Source organism: Chinchilla lanigera, unplaced genomic scaffold (genome assembly GCF_000276665.1).
Source record: "Chinchilla lanigera isolate Chin_1 unplaced genomic scaffold, ChiLan1.0 scaffold00021, whole genome shotgun sequence".
Taxonomy (NCBI): domain Eukaryota; kingdom Metazoa; phylum Chordata; class Mammalia; order Rodentia; family Chinchillidae; genus Chinchilla; species Chinchilla lanigera.
This window is the reverse complement of record NW_004955422.1, coordinates 6,730,937-6,754,340: the sequence shown is the minus strand read 5'-3', so window position 1 is coordinate 6,754,340 and position 23,404 is coordinate 6,730,937. Positions and strand designations below refer to the sequence as shown.

The window sequence follows — 23,404 nt, the reverse complement described above, 5'->3', positions numbered from 1 at the left end:
TTTCTAAACACGTTATTTGAAGACCAAGAAACCTGATGTAGAATGTGGATTTACTTAAAATCGATTTGCTCCAAACAGGAAAAGGTCCACCACTCAGGGCAGCCCTGTCTCACGTCAATTAATGAGTATGATGAGCTGTATGTTAACCCACACAGTCCAGATAGGATTTGTGTGTAGTTCATGCTAGGTTTTTGACCACTGTTGTCCAGAAAACGGTCCAAGGGGAGTGATGGTTAATAAGATGGAGGATTCAAACCAGGTCTTTCTGACTCTAGCCTTCACAGTCTTGCCAAATGATCTTGCTCTTTCCATTAATTCATGTCGATCTCATTCCTCAAGCTTCTGTCATCTCCTTTAATCATCTCTTTTACATGGAGTCCTATTAGATACTCTCAGCTAAATGTTATCAGGCAGACTATGACATTTACCAAATAGCTTCCACATTTAAAGCAGTGCATTCTTCCAAAGGGGCTAAATGTATCTGAATTTTGATTCCCTATGTGCCCCTGTTTCCACGGCCTTCTGATAAATTGGTAAAGCTGAACAAACTATAGTTTCAGCTTCATTCCAAGGAAAGCACAACATATACTATGACTGTAGCTTTTTTATGGCAATCTTCAAAATGAAACAAATCCCTCCTAGAGAAAAGGAGGTAACAGGTACTACTACTTCTCTGTACTTCTATTTGAAAGTAATTATACTATAGAAATAACCCTATGCTCATCTACTTTATAGAAAGCAGAATAAACATAACATAAGGCAAGCAGTCATATATTTGTAGAGTGCTTCACCATGGATTATAAGCGTCCATTGCAATGAACCTTGGTTTGTGCTATATTGCTCACAAATCATTGTTTTTGGTGTGACTTTTATGTGTACTCAACAGCTATATATTTGTAAGTCACAAGACTTTCCTTTGGTTACATTTTTCTCTAAATTTTAAAATATGATAACATATTGATAAAGACTAGGACAAGTCCCCCATTGTCAGTATTATCCACTGGCATTGTGGGAAATGATCTGTTTAGGGTGGTTGGTTAAAATCTATTTCTTCAGCAAACCTTATCTGAGCTGAGGTCCTATAAACACCTATTGCAATATATGTGTATATATATATATATATATATATAAAACTAGGATGTAGAGGCCAAAAGATGGCTTAAAATATTAAACCACCTGAGAAGTATTAATTCTTTCAAAAAGAGAAGGAAAAAATAGTCATTTGTGAAGTCAGATATTAATAATCCTTTTACTTAAGAAATAGTCAAGGTAAATTTAACTTTCCCTTTTTACTACCTATTCAAAGAACAATTATCTCCTTTATCTATTCCTCCCCCTTCTTGCAGCCTTCTCCTCTGTAGCTATTGCTTTGTACCATGCAAAACTCACACTTAGAAGACATATGTAAGCTTTCATTTTAATCTGAAATATTAATACTATACGTTAATGGTACAAACATATTTGTCAGGATATCAAGCTATTTAAAAGACACATAAAACATTAAAGAGAAAACCATTATGTTTCTTCTTGTAGGGCACTTAATTTAGAAACATTTTTCTAAAGACTTAGCTGTACACTCATATCTATATGACACATTTTTATATCATATGCGAGGAAATAGAACAGAGTACTGTGCTTCATAGGGTCTTGTCTTATGACCTAATGAGTGACTATTTAAAGAGTGTGGGCTAGAAGAAAACTTTAAGAACACTGAGAGACAGAAAATGGTCAGTGTCAATTTGTGGTATTTTTTATTATTGTCTTATCTGGGATATCAATTTTTCTTTTCAATCATAAAAACTAAAATTGTGTATGTTTCTGTAAGCATGAACTGCAACGCAAATCTTTTATCCATATTCTGAGTAGCTGAACATTTGAGAAAGACTTAGATTCATAGGTGTAACTCCTCTTGGAAGAATATCAGTAATGGAGAGAAAAAATACTCAGCAACTATATCACTGTGGAGATACGTATGAGGTTGTTTTTCAAGCTTATAAATCAATAACACTGAAAATTATTATTCCATGTTCAAGTCATTTTGCTGCACCCACAGGATAAGAGAAAACATAGCGATCATATTTGACAACCAAGTCACTGACTTAATATTCTGAGCTCTCTTTTCAACTGTGGCTGCCTAGCAACTTGCAAATAACTTTCTTATCCTACTAATTTGGGGAAGGAGGGTTTTGTATGAATGTGGTTACCCAGGAGAGAAAAAAGAAATTTTGCAAAAGGCCAAGAGGATTTCAAGACCAGTTAGTTGTGGGTTGTATGCAGGCACAGAACATTAACTGAGATGCCTAGACTCCAGAGCAGGTGACTTTTTGGGTGCTGATACATTTGGCAGATATTAGAAACATAGGCAGAGATACAATTTTTGTGAGAGGAAGGAACACAATAGATTTATTTTAAGTAGAATAAATGTGAGATATCTATGGAACATCTACCTACAGATTGCCAAAACCTCAGATACAAATAGGATTCTGGGGTAAGAGTAAGTGATAGCAATTACTGATAATCAGTTGAACATCTTTAGCAGTATGTAGGTGTTAGAAAAAATGGATAAAATACAGATCCATAGAAGGACATGCTGCTTTAAGTCTGTTCCTTTACTTTCTACTTTTCTCTATTTAGTTTAGCAACAGACAAATATATCCTCTGTATCTCTTCTAAATGAGGACATGCCCTCTTTGTTTAAAAAGACAATGTATTGCATGCTGTTTACATAATCTTATTGCAAATATTTGCTTTCATGTTTGTTCCCCTACAGACTGTAAAATTTGTGAGGGGGTTGTGGTGGCTTGTACGGAACCGAGCCTATATATGCACTGTTCACTACAGAATATGAGAATCAATCAGTTCAAAAGCAAAAGCAAGGTATAAAATCTGGCCTAGAATCTCAACTAAAATGAATTCGTATCTTCATGGCTACTACTCCACCTCTGAGAAGTAACCTCAATAAAATACAAACTCATACTTATTTCACCGAAGATAGCTCTAGCAGTGCTTGTTAGTTTGAATATCACTATGAAGGTATCATTGCTAAAATAGTCCACGATCATACAGCATATGCATGCAGATACATATATATCTGTATCTGTTTAAAACCTTAAATTATCAACACATGTACTAATAATATTAGTCAACTTGAGATAATGAAAACTGTCTTGAAATAAAATTTACACATTTAAAATTTACTATGTAAAAATAAATAAATAAATACAATTTACTATGTGCTTATTATGTGCCAGGTGGAAAATCAAATACTTTATATGAATTTTTATTTGAATTAGCTATTCAACTATGAGAAATCAATTTTATACCTATTATAGAAGTGGACTAGGTACACAGCATATTTTAAAGGTAAACAGGAAAACAGGTATTTCAGATGTTCAAAATAGAAAAAGTCCAATTACCTAAGTATGATATTTAAGGTTCCATAGGGTGTGAATGCATACACATATACACAAATATATTTACTTTTTATACAGTTCATATTTTGCATAGCCTATGTTTGCATGCCTAGATGTAGATAACTTCCTTAGTTAAATATGAGAAAAATGAAAAATGTACTTTTCATTAAGACAATAGTGTTAAAACAGGAAATGAGGAATCAACATTTTCATATATCCCCTTCTATAATGCAACCTCCATTAATTTCAACTACCTCTGTTGAAATTGAGTAGACTATCTCCACTCAGTTTCAACTTTCTCTGTAAGACAGAACAAATGAAATTCTCTGGTATGCCTCAAAACTTCATGAGGCAGAAATTGCCTACTGCCAGTAAAGTAAGAAACATTAACTTGGACCATATTCATGCTAAGGACAAAGGGAGGACAAATTATTTGTTAGGGAAATTTGCTGATCAAAGGCAATAATAGATCATTTTAATGTACAATATGAGTACAATTTTATTATTATTACTTTATATTTGTATTTTCACTCTTTTGGAAGAGATGCTTATTCATCAAATGTAATCCTCTGAAATGTGGACTAGAACAAGGTAGTAGATTGAAACAAGCAAAAAAAGTTAAATCTTTCAAAATTCATGAGCTGGATATCAAGCCTCCTCTTGCAAAGAGGTTTTAGGATTCAGAGATTGGTTCCTTCTATTAGAGACACAATTTTAACTGCATTCATTATATCTTGCCTAGACTTCTACAGTAGTTAAATGGTGTCTGCTTGCATTCCTTCCTTCTTCCTAAATCATTTGGTACCTGAAAATCTATAATATCTTTCAGAAGCCTGAAATTTCTATGCCTTGCCACTATGTACAGATTGGATAAAGTCTGGAGTATAGCATTTTACGTATTTTAGAAGACCAGAAATGATTGAGGCTCTGGTTATCTGTCTAGGTTTTTCAATGCCACCATTGGGTTGGGCATTTTCTCTGTCTCTAGCCACACCGAGCTGGGGGGCTTGGCTGGAGGGAAAAATGATTACCAGTTATGAAGGGGCTTGTGGGGCAAAAGCACATGAACCCAGAAGTATGTAGTTAAATATTAAAAAGGGACCCATGGGGCAAGTGTACCTACTCCATGAATCCAAAGTGCTGAAAATAGGAGGGTTTCAGATTAAGGAAGCATGCCAGGTTTGGTCACTATCTTTCCCTCTCCCAAATAAATCGGTTAGATTAATTTAAAGAATGTCACACAGCAGACCTCCCGGTTCTTTGACAACCGAACTGTTTTTCTTTTCTATGTCTTTGCGCTAAAAGCTAGAGAGCCCTCTGTTCATGGGCAGAGAGACATTCTCATGGTGGGTGCTCTTAGCAGGATGGTCACTGTGGGCCTCTCAGTGTTCAGACCAAGTCTTATCTCCAAGTAATCTTTTCATCTTCCACACTACCATGATCACACACTGCAACACTGCACTTGAAAGAATTCCTCTATTTAAATTCCCCCTGTCCAGAATCAAGATATTATGCATACTGCTCTTGTAGTTTTGAATTCCCAATGCCTCTCAGTTTTTAGATTTCCACTTAGTGGTTAATTTTCTATAAAATTGGTAACTGCTCAATTTTGATCACGCTCCCATATCATACACACAGCATAGGAAGGATTTTTCCCTAAGTACAACAGTTGATTCTGGTCAGTCATAGCACATTTCACATTTCAATTAATGATTATTTAACAGGCATTGTTTCTTTAATGTTTACCTCTGATAACTAGAAACCCCAAGACAGCATCATTTTAATTTGGCCACTTTTACATCTTACCGAATATAGCAAAAATGCTTAATACTGTTGATCACCGGATAAAATGCAGATATTTAGAAAAGGCAAGATAGAGGCTACTAGACTCACAGAGCAAAAAACAGTATTTTAAGAAGGAAGAGGAGACAAAAGGATGAGAAAACCCAGTAGCCTAAAGATAGGAAAATTCTCATACATCAGTAGTTCCTAAGTGCTTCGTGTATATTAATCCAGCACAAAAAAAAGTACTGTGTTGTCAAAGACCCTAAATTAACATTAAAATTTTAAAGAATATTTGGCTTTTATTTTTAAATAAGCAAGAGCTCTTTTAGAATAAACTTAAAGTATTTTCATTACTGTAATTGTTACAACACTGGTATTTCAAGGGATGGTCTTCATATCTTTAGAAAATTAATTTATGTGATGCCTTATCTAACAATACTAGGTAAATAAATAATAAGAGTGAATATATGTTTCTAAGTGGCTGACACTGTGCTAAAAATATTTACTGTTCTAAGGTTCACAAATACTTTATGAAATGCATTTTACACATTGCCCTCATCTTAACAATAATTCCAAAGCCTTTGCCCAAAGCCATACATTGGTGGGGTAGAGAAAGGAGAGGAAAAGTTCACAAAACACACTGTGATCTGGGAGCCGCTCCCCACTGACACTGTGGTACTGAAGGCTGAATCGAAGGCTTCACTACCACTAAGCTCCATCTCAGAGCTGTTCATGCATTCACTTTAATTAAATAATTCATTTTTGTTTCCTTTTATTTTGTGGTACTAAGGACTGGACCTAGGAACTTCACACTGATCTACATTCCCAACCCTTTATTATTTTATTGTATGTTATTTTTATTTTCCACATGGTCTTATTAAATGGCCCAGACTGGATTGCGAATTGCAATCCTCCTGCCTCAGCCTCTTAGAGTGCTGAGATTATAAGTGGGCATCCCGATGCACTTGTTGCTATGAATAAAGATCTTATTTAATTGCCAGGCTGACCTTGAACTTGAGGTCCTTCTTCAGGCTTATGAGTAGCTGGTATGACAGCTATGTGCAAATGCACCCAGGTTGAAAGCAATTCTTTTGAACACTCCCCAAACAGTAGTCTTTAAGGCTCCCAAGAGAATGATCAACTTTGTTTGATCAATGATTACGATTTTCTCAGGGAGAATTATTGTCCATTGGGGAATACCACAGATTATTCTATACATTCTCTCATTCAATCCTTGTTGGTATGTATCATCATTATTTATACTTTGCAAGCAATTAAATTGAGACTCAGAGAAGGCAGCTTACTATGTTAAATTGTGGATCGAAAATTCTGTGCCCCAGATCCATTGATTCCAAAGACTAAGCTCTTACTCCCACAAGAGTTTACCTGTCTATTAAGAGAAAAAGCTTTCACATGAGTGTAAGCCCAGTGCCACTGACAATTTGTAATGATTAAATAGCTCTTAGGGTTGCCCTGTGCAATGCAGGGTTCTTCACACACTGTTGGTGTCTATCCAAGCAAGGGGTGCCAGTAACAATGCTCCTATCACACATGAAAACCAACCTGGAAGCCTGCAGACTTTACCTACCAGGCAGAATTACTCTCAGCTGAGAAACAGCATGAAGTAGTAAATTCTTCCATTGGAGATGTCTGGATACATTCTCATTGCTTGATCTGAAATTCCAAATTTTACTGAATAGAGCACGTCTGTCAAAATATACTTTTTATATCCAAATTACAATATATAGTTTAGCAGGAGAAGATTTGGCTATCTTTAAGTAGGTCAGAAAAGGTTCTGTCATCATATGTCATTGATAATTTATTTAATGTCTCCCTAAGCCCAAATTATTACATTAGACTAATGATGGTTCATTCTCAAAATTATGCACATTAAATTAAAATATGCCTGTTAGCTAGATATCTGGATTAAAATGAATGCCCAATTAATGTTAATGCTCCCATTATTATTATCATGAGAATTATTTATGTAATTTTCCCATTTTTAAATTCCTTTGTTTCTTAATTTCTAGAACTATTATGCTTCATTGCCCAATTCCCTGAAAACATTTACTAACATCATAACTTCAAATGCCAAACCAAACCCATTAAGGAGATATAATGTTAAATAATGGTAAAGCCAATGGAATTTAAAGATTAAGGCACAGTGACAAAGTGTGGAAAAGGAACAACTGACAGTTAAAACCCAAATATTTTTAGATAGGGCACTTTGCAGTTATAAATAAGATGCAAATAGTGAAAATTCTTTTTACATGAGAAAAAGTAGTACTTTCTAAAAAATAGTACAGATTTTTCTTCTCCCATTTCTTACACGCCAATATGACACTGCTTATAGAAAGATACATACCGAATATAAGAAAAATATATCTAGACTCTGCTATTATGTAATCCACAATCCCACTCCATGGACCTGTTCATTTGCTCAAGGCTAAACAATATGCCCAGCCTGGTTACTTAATTTATACCCCCTTGAAACATAGATCTCTTCCATTGCCTGCACTTTGCTGTTTTGCATGGCTCATGCCAGAAAACCATCTCAATATTTGCCCATGCCGGTCATCTGTGCTGAAACGTTACAAAGAGCTAGTGCCCAGCAAAGAATGTGCTAGCATGGTGCACAGTTTCAGGCTGCCCTAAAGGATATAATGAGCACAGCAAGTGAGGAAAATTGTCTTCATGCTCTGAGAAAACAGCTTCCATAATGGTCTCAAGAAAAAAAAAGCCGTAAGACTTAGGTTTGGTTTTCAAACACATTCTTATCTCCATTTAAGAAAACAAATCAGGCATCACGGCATAGGAGAAGATAAGCATTTTTTGAATCTTAACTTGGTCATTTTAGATGAAGAAGGAACTCGAAAGACAACAGCAGCTGCTGACATAAGGATCTAAAGGTCCTGTCCAACTGGAGCATAACCGTAAGTACTACTCTATAATAACTGTTTTCCCCCATGACTCTTTCAATTTAAGCTTTGTTCTCCCAAGAACTTGTGATACATCAAAGTATTGGGGTGGGGATTTAGCTCAGTGGCAAAGCGCCTGCCTGGCAAGCGCAAGGTCATGAGTTCGGTTCCTGGTACTGGAGAAAAACAAAAAAAAAAAAAAAAAACTCCAAACAAACAAAAAGAGCATTCACTGGTGTCTGCTGATTCTTCCTTTCATGGGCACAGAAAGACTATACCTCACAGGCCCCTCGATCTCCACGACTACCATGCTGGTTAGGTGGGGCCGGATATTGTAAACAAATGCATTTTAAGGAGAATAAAAACCTGCCCGTTGTAGGCTATGGCAGACAAAAGCCCCAAAGGCACCTCCAGCTCTCTTTCTCTCTATGATAGCAAAATATCCAGAAGCCACACATGGAGAAGGAACAGCCATAACACAGAAGCAGATTGGCCACCTGCTGTGTCCCTCGAGAACGGGATGCCCTAGTGTACCACAATGCCCATAGTTGACTTTACAAGAAAAAACAAAACTTTTGTTTGTGTTAGTCTGCTGACCTGTCGGGGGGGGGGGGTTGTTATTACACCAGATTTCAAGAAATTCTAACTAATCTAACACTGCACACAGTGGCCTGTACCCAGTTAATGCTTCATAAGTAGTTCTTTTAAGACCAAACGTGCAGAGGTGAAAACACTTCCTGGGTATAGATTACAAGGCAAAAACAACCATTCACCTTGATTTATTTTAAAGAGCAACACCTGCATATTAAGCACATACAGTGTATCAGCCCTTGAACAGCCCAGGGGGTATCTCACACAGTCGGTACTGCTGACTAATCACAGACAGGTTATATTCATGTACAAAGATTATTACCACCATTAAATAGCCTACATATGTTAGGTTCACAGTGAATGGAAAAATCCATCAATCTATTTGGAAGGGAGTGGATCTGTAACTTTTATTCCATTCCCGTAGCTCTTCTGCCTGTAATTTAAATCACTATCTTGACATAATTCAAGGTACTTTGAATAAGAGAATGGCACTTTCATGGCACCTACCACCATTTTCAGCGTGGCAAAGATTAAGTAGCTCTGAGAGTTCATAGACCCTAGCAGGCATCACGGCATAGGAGAAGATATCTTGTGTATAACTTCACTAAGTAAATGTTGGTTTCATTTCCTCATTCCCTTTGTTTCATTCTAACACTCCTTTCTACCATGCCCATATTTATTTTTAAGGTCTTGTTTGTATTAAACAGAAAAAGGGAGGAAAGAAAATGAATCCTAGACGATCATCAAAACCCCTAGCCAATTGAAATATCTATGCCCATGCAATTGAGGTTTTTACTTGTGGTTTGGAATTGACAGCATCATTTAAAAGTAATCAACGTTTAGAAACATTCTGCTCTGCCAAAGATGGAAGGTGAGTGGAAAGAAGCTAAAGGGAGCTAGGCAATGACGGACTCAAGGGCAAAGCATGCAGATGGAGCTGTGAACAGCCTCAGCTGAATAGGGGTCCATAAAAAGTTACTCTCATTGTATAGTAGTCAGCTTACCTTGCTGGGACACAAAGCACAACACCCACAATTTAAAAGAAGAGTGAATTAATCTAGCTTAGTGTTGCAGAAGTCTTTCGTTTGGGGTGGGCTGGCTCCAAGACAAGTCTTTTATGGCAGAAGGCCATGGTGGAGGAAAGCCACTTAGTTCGTGAATGCAGGGAAGCGGCACCAGGGAGGAAGGAACAAGGAACCACCCAGACCACAAGTCTGTGTCTCAGTGTCCCATCCAGACACATCCAGAAGTGTGCTCCACCAATCCCCAGGGCAGATCCCAGGGCCAATCCAATTTGACACTTCATGCGAACTGCCATATAGGCTCAAAATTGTTTCCTGGATTTTAATTAACTCAGACAAATTTATCACCAGTGGTGCATTGCTTTGTTCAGTGGAACTCAAAATGATCCAAAGTTTATACAACAGCATCAGTTCTGTGCTGTTTATTTGTGTTTTTAAGACATTATCTTCCAGAGGTGGGTGATCAAGGAGATGGAGTGGTATTCTCAAATTGTTTACTCATCTTTAAGGCAGTCTCAGCCAACTCAGTGAATATCTAGAAAGAATAAGTGCCTCACACCACAGTTCCTCAAGTGCAATCCTGCTCTAACCAGTTTTCTGACATATTCCTAAATACTTTTAAGTTGATTTTATTTCCTGTTATGCCCCAAAAACTTGCCTTTGGCTTTAATAATGGTTAATGATCTTTGCTTATCTTCAATGTATGGAGAGTTGATTTTGAAAGTTCCTTGACACCAGACAATACTCCTGCCCTCTCTTGTCTGGGAAATAACACCAAGTGGGATGATTAGGAATCAGAAAGGCTGCAGAATCATTTATTTTAATGGCTAAGCACCAGCATATCAAAGTAGAGCTGTGAAACACTTCTTGTTTATGACTAATCAATACTCCAAAGCAACTATCATGACAAAAATTGATTTGGAAAAATATTTAAATTCACTTAAGTAAGAAAAATGAAAAGCCTTATCACGTCTGAGTGTCAACATTGGAAAGAACAACACTATAATGAGGACATGAGGCAATATGGAGACTCATTTCTCGGGGGATTTGGAATTACTTCTCTTCCCTTGCCTAACTAATGTACCTACTGATGCACTGTGATTCATATGCTAAAGAGAAATGCTTGTATAAAAACAATCTTTCCTTCTGCAGAGTCCAGGGAACTAGGCCCATTGGGGAAAAAAATAAAATTTGAGAGAAGATCAGCAGATTACACCACCCTGACATGGCATTGCTCTCCTCCAACTGTCTCACTCAAATTCCAAAGAATGACATTTTAATCCCACCATGGAGCTAGGTGAACTAACCAACATCTGTCCATTTTGCTCTCCATTTATATACACACAACATGAAAAAGACTTTCTCTAAGGCTATTTCGCTGTCTCTAGGTGCAAAGGACCATATTCCAAATCTCTATTAAAATCCTTCCAGCCAGGGATATAGCTCAGTGGCACAAGCACTTACATGGCAAGCGCAAGGTCCTCAGTTTGATAGTCAGTATCAAAAAAAAAAAAATCCCTCTTCCTTCACAACTGTCTTCCTAATTCCCTGGCAGAACTGACTTCAACTTCTTTTACATTTTTATTATTATTATAAAGCATATTATTAATTTTAATTTTTTTTGTCTTTTTGAGACAGGGTTGCACTGTGCAGTTCAGGCTGGCCTTCAACTCACTTTGTAGCCCAGGTTGGCCCAGAATTCAAGACAACCCTCTTGCTTCAGCCTCCTCATTTGTGGGATTTCAGGTGTGCACCACCACACCCAGCTAGCATATTATTTCTTTTTTGTTTGTTATTTTGTTTGTTTTTCTTCCGGTACCAGGAATCAAACTCATGACCTCGCACTTGCCAGGCAGGTGCTGTGCTGCTGAGCTAAATTCCCAGCCCCGAGCATATTATTTCTTAATCTAGTATTTTCTAAGATCAATCTGTCTTCTATGTATATTTTCTAAATATAATTTGCCTCTACAGGCAAACTGAGAATACCTGGTAATGATGACCTTCACAACACAAAGCAGTTCACTATTTTGGAAGCCAGTAATCAATGGATACTTACGAATTTAATTTAATATTTACAAAAGAAAAGCAAATCTCCCATGATTCTACCTGTTCATATTTATTTTAGAGAAGTGAATGATTTCACTCAATAGAAATATGCAATGAGCAGAGACAGAGAGGAGTTAGGACATTTGGTCACATATCCAAAGGTCTTAAGGCAGCATTCAGCATTCAATCTACTGCCTTATTTAATAAGCACACTATTAAACAAGACTTCATAAAGAAACAAGTAGCAACTCTACTGCCTTGCCAATATGTAGGCTCTCTGTGTCCTGTTTATTTCTAATTCTAATCATATGAACTCCCACTTTGCTTCTCTATCTGCCAGCCAGAAAACTCAGCTATGCAGTAGAAGCTGAGTGCTTTTTCAACACTAAATATAAAACCAGAAAATGTAGAAAGCTCTTTTATGGCGTGGCAAGGCAGTTGATTACCAGGCTGGATGGTAATCCCCTGATATAAGAACCCCAACAAAATGAGTGTTTCTTGGGCTGGGGATTGAGCTCAGTGGCACAGTGCCTGCTTGGAAAGCACAATGTCATGAGTTTGATTCCAGGCACCGGAAAAAAATAAATAAATAAAATGAGTGTTTCGTGGGAAGCTTTTCAGCTGACCCTTGACCATACCTATTAACTTGATCACATAACACCTTACTAGTCAAAGTGCTAGAGAACAAAAGCTCAAGCATCACTTGTGAGTCTTTAGGAAATTCAGAATCACAGAGCTCATCCCAGCCATGTTGAATGAAACCTGGCTCTTTCATAAAACCCCCAAGCAAGCTATACAGAGATAATATTTTAAGAAGCATGGGCATTGGGTACTCTAGCTGCAATATTTTATTTGCTTCCTGGTCATCTCTTTGCTCTAAGCTATTATTTTATTGGAAAAATGAAAGTATCTGCTACCCATATCCTCTCCTGCTCTACCCATCAATGTCTCTTCATGTATCCATCTATGTGTTTTTTTTGTTTGTTTGTTTGTTTTTTTTTTTTTTTTTTTTTTTTTTGGAACTGGGAATCAAACTCAGGACCTTGTGCTAGCCAGGCAGGTACTGTACCACTGAGCTATATTCCCAGCAATCTATGTGTTTTAATATGTAGCATAAGAAGTTTTCTTTCATAAACATTATGATATTTGATTTGTCTGATGTCCTGTGAATATCACAGCACAGAGTTGCCCCATGTCAGTTATGTAATATATATCCAAGAACCCACATATTCAGTGGCTTGAACATGAGAGGCTTGTCCTTATAATGAGCCAACTGGTCAACTTCAGAATTACAGGACTGTTGTTGATGTACCCATAGAGCCAAGAACTGAAAAGCTCAGGTCTACCTTATTCCTAAATTTTTTGACTTCCATATATACAAGGTTGTCTCACACAGTGACACTAAACATGCACACCCTTGATGAAAGCTTTTATCAGCAGTTTCAGAAAGGAATTGCTGTCAGTGTGTCTAAAATGTGTGCACTGAAGAAATGAAAAAGAAAATCATGTGCATGCTTACATGCCGCTGAGTTTCCAACTAAAAGATACTTTGGCATTTCAGTCTTTTATAACGTGACCTCTTCAGGGGTTTGACTCATTCATGTGATCTGAACTTCTCAGCCACGAATAAAACAACAGAGCTAATAATACGAAACATGTATTATACTGTCCTTAGGAGGTATTTATAGTGTTAAGATACAATACAGTAAATTGGCAACTGTGTTCAAAATCAGGATGCATTTTCAGAACGTTTCATATGAATCTAGGTCACATTTTAAAATAAATATCTGTACACACGCCCAACTATTAACCAGAACTTTAGCCTACACCAAAATGCCTCCCAGTGTCACTTAGGCATAAACATGAATCATTTTTGTCAAAAGTCTCTTTATGCTTGTGTAATGGAAAAGTGTTTAAAATTTTAAAATCACAGAAGTAAAAATATTAGAACAAGGAGGATTTTTAGATTCTAGATCTATCCCCATGTCTATCTATAGAGGTGGAAAGAAATGCCCAGAGTGACCACACGATTTACCAAAAATTCTACTGCTGTCTGTCACTGAGTAGCTCGGTAAGTTTGGCTAGTCCATTCTCTTGACAGTCTGAATATCTAGGTCTGCAAAATAAGATGACTGCAGTAGGTCCCACACAGATTGAAGATGTCATTTCTCTGCAAGACTAGAAGCTCCATGCTAGGATATCGTCACTTCAAAAGCAATACATAGGAAGAAGAGAAGATTCTGAAATGACACTTGGCACTACTAGTGCTCTGGTTTGTTGATATTAGAATCTCAGCTTAATACTATAGCAACTGCTGATATAAACCACTGAGAAGCAAAACCAGAAGAGAAAAATTGTGTGCCTACTCAACCTGGCAAAAGCAACTAAAAATCAAGCGAGGGTAATGGTCAATTTTTCCTCTTCTTTCTTGGGGTCTAGCGAGCCTCTCTCTGGTTCCTGCCTCAAGAATTTCTCCTCAAGGTTCCCTGGAGCCCGGAGAGTCCAATCTTTAACCTAACCAGGAACAAAGACACATTTCCTCCTGCAAGACTCTCTGCCTGCTCCAGTAATTCAAAAATCTTATAAAAGACTCCATGCTCTGGAGAGTTACACAATTTAGTATCTTTTAATCAGCTGTCTGTCTTTTTTCTGAACTTTCTGTGAAACTTTAAAAAAAATTACATTTTCATTATAGTACAAACAAAGGGTTGGTATGTGTAATGAAATTGACAAATTCAGTCTTTGGGGACTGTGTCGTGATCACTGGTTTTGCTTTAACTACATTTACTTATCTTTCATTTCTCATCATTGGATAGGGCAATATCTTTGAGATGGCTTCTTTTTTTTGAATAAATTCTGTCTATTCCCTTTCTTCTTTTCATTATTACCCTTTTCTATTGGGAAATCAGAAAGTAAAGCTATGGTTTTGGGTTTTTAAAGGAAACGTAGATTAACAGCTCAACAAGGAACAATGCAGATATTATGTATTCAGAAGTGGATTCTTGCGATGTTTCTACTAATTAAACCAAAGTTAATTGATTCGGACTCTTTTTTTCTGATATACACAAGTGAATCTATACCACTGTGTGCTATTGCCAATAATATATTTAAAGAAAGGCATTATCTCAACCTAAAGAATTGTATGTAAAATTAGGTCAAACATGAGAATAAGATTTCTGGTAAAATGCATCTTTGGTAAATAAGAATTACTTTATTAGTACTATTATTATTGCCATCTGCTGTTTATATTGGGTTTTATATGCTGGGAATTTTCCAAAGCCCTTTACATGACTGCATAATTTTAACCTTATAAAAGGATTACAGCTGGACATGGTGGTGCACACGTGTAATCTCAGTATTCTTGGAGGCTGAGCAGGAGGAACAAAGTTCCAGTTCACTCTGAGTAAACTAGTGATTTAGCAAGACCTTGTCACAAAATAAAAAAAATTAAACTAAACTCAATTTTGAGAAGGCTGAGGATGGAGCTCAGCATGAAGACCCTGTAGTCAATTCCCTGGACCATAAAAAGAAAAACTATATGGTTAAACCTAAAAGAAGACATAAAAATGGGAGGCCATTGAATAGTGGCCTCAGAAATAAATCAACTTGTTAAAAAAGAGTGATGATAAAGTTTAACTGATTATGTTAAGTAGAACCATGAACAGATGGCACAGGAAAACTGAATTTTTGCTCATTCTCCATCAATACAACCAAATAGCAGATAGTCCATGCCTGTATGGAGATCTACTTATTGCTGAAAGGTCTCAGCGACAGGCCACTGTGAACAGCTGCCAAGTACAGGGGTCAAAGGTATTGACAGTAGTTGTGGCTGAAGGAACTGAAGCAGCTCTCAGGACTTGCCAACACTGAAACTCTGAAAGCAAAAGCAATACTGTGAACATGGAGAAGATAGCAACACAAGAAGTGGAATGAACCCAGGAGTGAATGGACACGATAGAGTATTACACATGCATGTGTCTCTCTGACAGTCCTTGCTGTATTCCACTCTGTGAGAAATCTACCTGTGTCCTTTCACTTGCATTCCTAATAGAATGCAAATTCGTGCACTCTCAAGTCACCACACATTCAGGGTTAACCTTGGGAAAAGTATTCATTTTTCTGTTCTATTAATCATGGAACCTGTCACAGAGGACAGTCATGAGAAATAAATTGGATTGTGTTTTTAAATCAATTTTGAAATTCAAGATAAAAAGTAAAGGATATAGCCCAGCACCAGGCACAAAAAAAGCAACAAATAAAAATGATTAGAGTTCTTAATAATTGTGGTTTATTTTTTAGTACTGGAAAATGAACCCAGGGCTTCCATACTAAGCTACATCCCCAGCCTTTTATTTTATTTTTTTATTGGGATTCTGGGTCTTGCTATGGGGTTAAGTTATCCAACAGACTTAAAGTTGCAATCCTCTTGCCTCAGACTTGCTGAGTGCTGGGATTACTGGTATGTGCAAACATACCCAGATAGAGCTCTTAATCAGTATTATCATTACTACTAGTATTATTGTGATTATGACTAAACCACACATATGCTTTTGGAGTCTACTAATCACCAAATATTCGTCTTTACATTCCAGGGAATGTCACTGACATTTTACCTGTCTGCTTGTTAATCTAAATTGTCTGGGAAGAAGAAACCAAGGCCAAACCATTCCATAACTGTTTAGAGTAACAATTGATAAAATGTTTTCACCGTGATCTTTTTTTAACTAGAAAGAGAATATGAGAAAAGAAAAAAAGTAAAATATTTTATTCTAGTCTGAAAAATATTATTATTCTTTAAAGGACAACTGGACATACATATTTCTATTTCTACAGTAAAGGCATTGTTATACACTTTTATCATTAATTAATGCTGTCTCTAATATTTATATGCAATGAATGTCACTTTAAATGTGAATTAGAGAATAACAGGACTTCTCTTTTTCTTGTATGGAGCTGCCACTGTGGCAAAATGGAGTTTTAAGTAGCATGTGTCCAAAATGGTTTGATACAAGCAAATTTCTATATTGTGATTTACACCAATATGTTTCCAAATATTCCCAAAGGGAAGCACTTCCTTTTAAAGTATGTTAAACTCAACATAAGCTGTGACATTTTAAATATCTGTTATTGGCTAAGAACTCATGAGGGGCTTTCCTAGCATCTGAAAAGCAGTTAAAGACTATTCTTAAAGTTGAAGCCCCTCATATCAGTTATGAGAAAGGCATGAAGGTTTTCACCATGTCTTGCAGCCATCTAATGATAAAAGTTAGAATTCATGCGTCTTTTGTTGTTTGTTGTTATTGTTTAATTTCTAACACTCCATATGTTATTTTATTTGTTTGTTTGCTTGTTTGAGACTGGGTCACACTGTGTAGTTCAGGCTGGCCTTGAACTCACTGCAATCCTCCTACCTCAGCCTCCCAAGTATTAGGGTTACAAGTGTGACCCACCACACCCAGCTCCATGTGCTACTTTTGCAATCAACTTCCTATGCATAAATAGAAAGCTAACTTGTTGATTTGTATTATTTTGTCTTGAGACTCTGTATCACTTTGAATGTTCTTGCTTTGATTTGTTCATGTTTATGATACTGGTATGCTGCTATTGTTCTATTTGTTTGTTTGTTTGCTTCTCATTTACTACTCTCTTTAAAATAGAAAAAAGTCTTTTAAATTTCCATTTGACCCAAATATTTACTTAATATTTATACAGCATAGACAGTGAGTTTGGTGTAGTGATCTGAGTTGTGTAAGTAACTGTAATAGTTGCTATCTGCCACAAATTCTTTAAAAACTACCTGGAAATGTACCAAGTACACAAACCGCAATAGTAATTAGCAGAACGTAGTTAGTATCATGGGAAAGCAAGAAAATATGACAATAGATAATTATTTTCTGGACATGCACAAAAATCTTATATCTGTTAACCAATTATCAAATCTGTGCTCATCATGTAACATGTGTAACAAGAATTAAGAATGTGATTAGAAAAATTAAAGAAGAGCTAGACATTTATAATCTGTTTATGTAATGAGTTGCACAAACACCTATGTCTTTAAAGGTCAGAATAATATTTAAGTGCCAAGTATAACGTAACAATGTGCATGTTACACAGATTTTTAAAAAGAGAGAATTTTGTGGACGGACACGAAGTATCTACATGGACTTCAAGGAAAACGTAGATTTGACTTTCCAGGGTTTATTGTTAGCAATGATACCATACGAGATATATAGACATGTTTCAATGCACCTGCATTCCTTAATATATACTCACTGGAAAAACTGTATAAGTACAGTTTTCCAATCAGTAGCTCATGCGCAATTAGGACAAAATTACATTATAATATCAATAGGCCTCTATAGAATCATTCAGCATGTGATTACTTCATTCTTCAGCTACTTGGTTAAGACAACTTTAATTTATTTAATCCATTAACCCAGTAAGCATATAAAAATTCAGCAGATCTGTACTAATCTTAGTCATATCCTGTGATGACTTAAGAATTGTACTAAGCTGCATTTATTCCACAAGTGTCTTATTGAATCCTCACTGAAATCAATATTGCCTTCATTCATTTGAGCAATGTATATTTTAGCTGAAAACCCTTTTCGTTTTCTTACCTGGCATTTGCGTATGTTACTGCATTATGGGTGAATAAATATCTTTTCATCATCTGTCTTAAAAATCCAAGACAAGAAGAAGTATGGTGTATGCCTAAACATGGTGTCTCACTAACGAAACGCTTAATACATAGACAATCTTCTAATTTGATTGCAAGGAAAGGTCCAGGTATCACAGATGGGATGAGTAGGTGTTGACAGCATGAATCTTGTGTGATTATTTATTACTATGATCTTCATCTCCTCTGAGAAAAAAGAAAGAAACAAGCACAAAGACTGCAAAACAAAGCAGCTAACATGAAGAGGTTATTATATATCCTACTCCAAAATAGGCCAGTAAGAAGATGTGGCATCACGGAGTACAATGACAGCCTATCCATTCTGTTTCTTCAAATTCAAGGAACTGGCTTAGGTAGTGAGCAAGATTCATACTTCCTATTCTTTACCATTTCTGAGCCAAATGAGAACAAATGAGAAAAGAATATGATATTTATATGGTTTAGATTATGTGACAGAAATAGTGAAGATAGTGGCTTGAATAGTTTTTAGAACAGTTGCTTTGAAATTTCTAGTTTTTTGCATTTTACCTTCTAGTACTCAAATCATTTTACAGTACAACACAACTCTCCCAAACTCCTAAACACTGTAAGAAAAGCTTCACTAGTAAAAATTTACAATATGCAATGTTCTTTAATAGTTTTCTATGCTGCTCAATTCCATTTCAATTTATTCCATTAAAATAAGTTCAAGTTTGCTGAACAATCAAATTGATTTCATCACTGTTTCTGCCAGCATTATTCCCATCACATTATTAATCTAGGCTGAGGACTACTTTTCTCACTTGTAGAATGCAGATAATAATATTGCTTCTTCTGCAGGGAATTTTTTTATAGCATTAAGGAAAATACTACAGTGAGTGCTGTGCTTAGGGCTTGGTGTTTTATACTAAGTTGAATAGTTATTTTATAGTTATTATCTTGGCTGTTTTCATTGTCATATCACTTCAGGTATTTGGAAACTATTAGCTTATGTTAAAATTCTAATAGGTATGCCACAAATAAAGTTTCTAACTTTACTATCAGTAGCCATGGAAAAAGGAAAAAAACAGGAATGAATAGACGATTTCATACTGAAATTGGATAGGTACACTCATTGGACACGAGGTGGGGTTCTCGGGCCCCATCCATGACTTGTGACCCATCAGAGGTGAAGATGTGTCTTTCTATGTCTTTCGCTGTTACCACTGAGTGGAATGCACTTTTCCCTTTCTTACCCTCTACTTTTACTATCTCAGAGACAATGTGCTGTGACGGCAGGGGCAGCCAGCTCGTCTCCGCAATGGAAAAACTCCTGACCTATATCTTATATAAGATATATTATTCCACCGAGCTGGAGGCGGGAAGGGAGGATGGTTTTGGCATTAGATTCTCCTAAAGAGCACAGCAGCTCGGTCCCTCACATGTCAATTCCCAGAAGCGTCCTCATTCCCATGAGAATCTAGTGCCTCTGCTGATCTGATGGGAGGCAGAGCTCAGGTAGAGATGCAAGCAATGGGAGTGGCCTAAGCACAGACAAAGCTTTGCTTGGCAACCTGCAGCTCACTTCCTGCTGTGGGGACCAGTTCCTACCAGGGCTTGGGCAGGTACTGGTCCTTGGCCCAGGGGTTGGAAAAATCTGTCCAAAAACATAAGAAGTCTCAACACAATGCCGTTACTCGTGACCCAGTGGAAAATTACCAACTCCTAGGGCAGCTCAGTGGAGACACGAAAGCTACTCAGACTTTTGTGAACTGGCCTCTTTGAGGTCTGTCAGGCCTATATCCCATTCATGTCTTTCTCTCCTCAAGCTGGAGCCCCTTCTCTATTCTCCTTTGTTCTCAGAACTTTTATGTGTAAATTCCTGTGCTGCATTAATTTTTATCTCCAGGGTCACTGGAGTAAGTTCCCATGTGTGTTCCGTATCCACACTTTTTCCAGATACTCAAACATTCAGTATTTTTTGTTGTTTTTCATTTCCTCTGCAGTCTTTTAATTTCATACTTAATCTCAGTAGTGATTAAGGGATGCAGAAAATATTAACACTGGCATTTCATTTAGATGCTTCCATGAGGGGATGTACATGACAGGTTCATTCTTCTAACTTAGCTGTAATGAAAGTTATCTTGTCTTCTTCAGCAAGAAAAATATGAACAGAAGCCTGTGTTTTCCCTCACCCCTAATATTTGTACCAAAAGAAAAGTGCAATAAACTAAAATACATCTTTTGACTTTTAAAATAATTCTGATTTGAATTCTTAAATCACTATTTACATATAAGGAAAAGCAAAAGTATTTTGTTTAATTTCTATCTCTTTAGATTACAGATGCAAGTATTTTCCTTAAGATAAAATTCATTGTAGATATTGAGACAGGCTAGAGGAGATTAACAGAGGTAAAAAGGAGGCAAGGAAAATCATAATTTTAAAATTATACATTGTAAAACTGCAGCTTCAGGACAAAGTTTTTCAACATTACAATGCTTTTTTTCTACCATAGCCTGTTCTTCTTTTTTTTTTTTCTTTTGGGATATAGACTCCAATAATTATAAATTCTTAAATTCAGGCCAGGTATCACAGAACCATAATCCCAGCACTTTGGGAGTCTGACTAAGAAAAATCTTAAATTCATTTCTTGCTTGAGCAAATTAACAAGACATTCTCTCAAAGTAAAAATAAAAATAAAAATAAAAATGAAAATAAAAATAACAGAGGCTAAGGATGTACCTCAGTGGTAGTACCCCTAGAATTGATGGCACACACATACAATTCCTAAGAGTCTTAAAGATATAATAAGCCTATAAATTAGGTCTGACCTATATCTTGAGCCCATACTTATCCGATACTATACGTGGGAAATCATGGTAACTTTATGATTGTTTATCTAAGGAGACTTTACAGCAGGGTGATGAGTCTATAATAGAGTATTAACTTTTGACCTCCAAGCTATATATATACATCACTAGATGATCTAACCACTCATCATGTCTTCATGCTATTTCTTCCCCATCACAGTATAATGCAAAAGTCCCTTTTAAGCACAATGTGTGTGTATTTATTTATCTCCGACTCCCTTGATCACTAACGCTAATTAGCCTGTGTATATATTTGTTAATTAATTCTACTTGTAAGGAATGTTTATTTTTAACAATGCCAGGAACACTGAACTTCATGGAAGAAAACATTCCTCAGCCCTCAAACAATCCTTGCATATCTTCAGAACTGAGACGGATGGACAATGCAACCACTGTGAGCTGCTGACAGTTTTCCTGAGGTGATCTTCCCCTAGCCCTCTTGACATTAAAAGCAACTAAACTGCCGCTTTTCTCCTGGCCAGTGCATTCCTCTCTTGGAACTTCCCTGCTGCTTACGTGCAGTATCAGTGAACACTTATCTTTTCTACATTCCTTGAATACTGGTAACTTTTTTTTTTACTACCCATAGCACTGGTCTCTCATACACTGGGTCTCACACAGCACTACAGATTCACACATCCTAGATGCTCATCCTTAAGGAAATAGCACTAGGAATTGAGAAGCACAACTCCAACTTCCAAATAAGTGCCAACAGCTTGCATTCTAGCCTAGTGGACCAATGGCAACATGGCCGACACTAAGAATACACACCCTAGATCATCCTTCTTGACTGATTTCCTCAAGAAGACACAAAACTTCCAATTCCAGAGCATACTGCACCTCTTTGCTGAGGACCTATACTCTACATTCCCTGGGTGTGTACATCTTTACCTCTGCCTAAAAGTATCTGTCCATGCCTCCCACTGACCGGCCCGGAATTACTTTTCTATGACAAGTCAAGAGTGCATTCCATGGTTAAGGGTGAATGGGGTCTCCATCTGCAATTTGGGGAGACACTGATGGGTCCCCTCCAGGGACAATAAAATTATAAACCAGGAGCAAAAGTATTAGAAATAAAAAAGGTATTTGTTTGTGAGCTATACGTTAATATTCCTTGCAATGTGTATGCGCATAGGATGCAGAGAATAATTTGTTTACTATTTCTGCTGTGAGTTATCAGGAATCTGAACATATTCAAACATAACAGCAGAGAGATACAATGCCCAGCACTCAGTGGGCGATAAGAGTAATGCTGTTTCCCGAGGTGCAGTTTACAGTTGTCTTTTAATCATGCAAGATTCTGAGGGTTTTTTTTTTCCATCTAGACTAATATAGCTTGCTTTCAATCGTATCCACCCTGAGCCCATAATCCTTTCCTTTTCTCATTTAAAATCACCATGTCTTATATCGGTATCAACGTTTCCAGAGGTATATTCAGTATGCCCACAGGGGACACGACACTCGCTTCACTCTGTTTGAATGGTGCTTAAATCACCGCGTCATCCGCCCACAACACTTAGCATTTTCCTATGGAAAAAGCTTTCCTTCCCATCATCTTCTCTGGAAGAGAAGAAGGCTACCGTCCTGGTCATAACTCCTCATCAAACGGGTTTTTAGACCGCACTGGGGAAAGTGAAATAAACTCACCTGGCATGCCTACTGCGTAGCAGGCTACAAACAGTATAATGTGAACTTTCACAGCTCTATGAGACAGATAGCATAATACACATTCAATGCAGAAGAAAATGAGAGCAAAATGAGATTTTATCACTTATCAAAAGTGGCACAAGTAAGTTCTTTACATGGGATTCCCACAGGCTCTGCTCGATGCCATGGCATGGAGTCACTGTGACTAAGTGGAGGAAAAGCTGGCTTGTGCTCACTCTCTCTCTCTCTCTCTCTTCCCATACTGGGGAAGCCCCTGAAGGTCTTGACAGTCTCCTCATGGTCCTGGTACAAGAATTATGTTATCTCTTAGATGGCCTCAGCCGTTTAAAGCCCTTTACCTGAGTTCCCACTTTAAAAAACTTTGGAGGGATTAGAATCTGCTGTGGACATACTGATGCCAGTGTAAGCCACACACACCAGAGAGCGTGGAAAGCTTCCTCAGTGTTATGTCTG

The 23,404-nt window shown here is 37.0% G+C and overlaps 1 protein-coding gene and 1 long non-coding RNA gene across 4 annotated transcripts in view; one reads left to right on the top strand and one right to left on the bottom strand.

The window, feature by feature from the left end:
* The window catches only part of Lrrc4c (leucine rich repeat containing 4C), a 1,216,524-nt gene that overhangs the window by 99,833 nt on the left and 1,093,287 nt on the right, over positions 1-23,404 (bottom strand). The window lies entirely within an intron of this gene.
* On the top strand, positions 8,052-21,747 carry LOC102030432. The gene is made up of 3 exons (XR_260855.2): positions 8,052-8,131; positions 9,395-9,578; positions 21,586-21,747. It is a non-coding gene; the product is annotated as an uncharacterized LOC102030432 (long non-coding RNA).